Source organism: Brassica oleracea, chromosome C5, assembly GCF_000695525.1.
Source record: "Brassica oleracea var. oleracea cultivar TO1000 chromosome C5, BOL, whole genome shotgun sequence".
NCBI lineage: Eukaryota > Viridiplantae > Streptophyta > Magnoliopsida > Brassicales > Brassicaceae > Brassica > Brassica oleracea.
This window is the reverse complement of record NC_027752.1, coordinates 12,465,774-12,467,855: the sequence shown is the minus strand read 5'-3', so window position 1 is coordinate 12,467,855 and position 2,082 is coordinate 12,465,774.

Here is a 2,082-nt window from a genome sequence, read left to right as displayed (position 1 = left end):
ATGGCTTCATCGTCGAATACCCTTATTGCACTTTGAAAGGGTATCCTTGAATTGTGATGCAAATAATAGACTCGCATGGTTTGAAGAAGTAGTAGCCCCAACCACTTGCGCTTTTCAAAACTCCAAAGCGGACAGAACGCTAATGCTGCCTTCAGTTCATCTAACTTTGGTCCCATCCCAAGCGGCACCTTCAACTCCCCCCAAAACTGGTCGTATTGACCAGGATCAAATTTTTCTGTTGGCAATGGACCTGTGTTTAGCCCAGTGATCTCACCAAACTCGAGCAAGCTAAACCTGATAGCCTCATCAGCCACGAGACACCATATCTCCTTCTTTATAACTCGCAGCTGTCTACACAGTAGATAGTGCACGGTCCTACCAGACCACATGCTTTCGCGTTCAGCTAGCCTAGCAACTACTCCAATGGGAGAGTTCACCAGTTCTTCCCACAGATCAAGTCCTATTGTTTCTCTAACGTGGGGGAAATGCCCTAGATGGAAATTGTGATTAATAACTTTACCATCTAGGTTAGAAGACCCTTCAGGGTAAAGTCTTGGTGGGTAATCCTCTGATTTAACTTCAGCAGCATCCATCTGATCATATAACCCAACAATAAAATCAGCCACAACAAAACAGTAACTCAGCTGTATCATAAGAGTAACACAGTCATAACATAACATTAGGTTATTCACGACACAAATATAACTCAGCCATAACATAACCATAACTCAGCCGCAGCAAAACCCTAACTCAGACGCAACGAAACCCCCAACAAAACAAAATCACAGCCGCAACACAACCCTATCTCAGTCGCAACAAAATATAAATCAGATGAAATATAATACATAACTGACCCACAAACTCAACAAAACACAATATATAACGTCGCGATATCCTACCGGAAAAGACGAACTCAGAGATAAGAATGCGGCGAAGACGATTTCGTACAACGAGTTCAGAATTCTGATTTCGGGCACGATGATAACAGAGAAAAGAGAGTACAACGACAGAGAGCTATTTCGACAAAGAGGAAGTTAACACAGACAATGTCGATGACGGAGAGTGAGAGTATCCTCGCGGTTCCTTCTTCGACGGTTCTTCTTCGAGACGACAAAACGATGTTCTTAGTTAGTTTTTTTTTTAAAACTTCGATTTAGTTATTTTGGAGAAGAGACGGTTTGGTTTCTATTGTGGTGGTGATGTGTAATTTTAATTATTGATGTGGATTATATGTTTAAAAGTAATTTCAATTAAAAAATACTAACCAAAGGCCCTTAGAGTCATTTACTATGGGTGTCCAAACATTCTAGTCATTTAAAAAAGATGTTTAACACTCTAATAATAAACCAACTTTTGTTATACATTCTAGTCATTTTCTCTAAGGAAGACGATGAAGTTATATGGAAGCATTGGATATTTGTAATTTAAATACATACCGTTTTTTAATTGAAAATAAGAAATATTAACTATGTCTATGTTTACAAACAATTTTCATTTATTATGCTATCTACGTATCCAAAAAAAAAAACTCATTTGTATTCCAGCTTTAATAAGATAGATAGATAGATATACTATATCACTGATATAATTTATATATTTCAAAGAGTTAGCCTTAAAGTTTAAAAATAAACTTTAAGAGTATTTCCAAAAAAAATTCTTTATTTTAAAGTATATTTGAAGTTTCAATGTGTTCTTCTCTAAAAGCAAAAGTTCAAACTTAATTTCAAAATTATATGTATTTTACATTATGATCCTTATATTTATCATAACTAATGTAAATCCATAAAACTTTTATAAATAACTAACACTCATATAAAAATATTACAGCGATATTAATTAATAAAATCTTACACTAAAATATAAAATTATAAATAGAAATACATACTTAAATATTAAAATACACAAGAGAAATACCACATTATTCTATAAAATTATTTATGTCATGCTTCATCTTTAGTTACACAAAATTTGTTTGGACAATATTTTGGAGATTCTGGAACAAATTTACCAAACTATTATGTTAGTGCAAATATGACACCGCAATTAGATAATGCAGAAGATAAATCAAGAGAAAAAATAGAT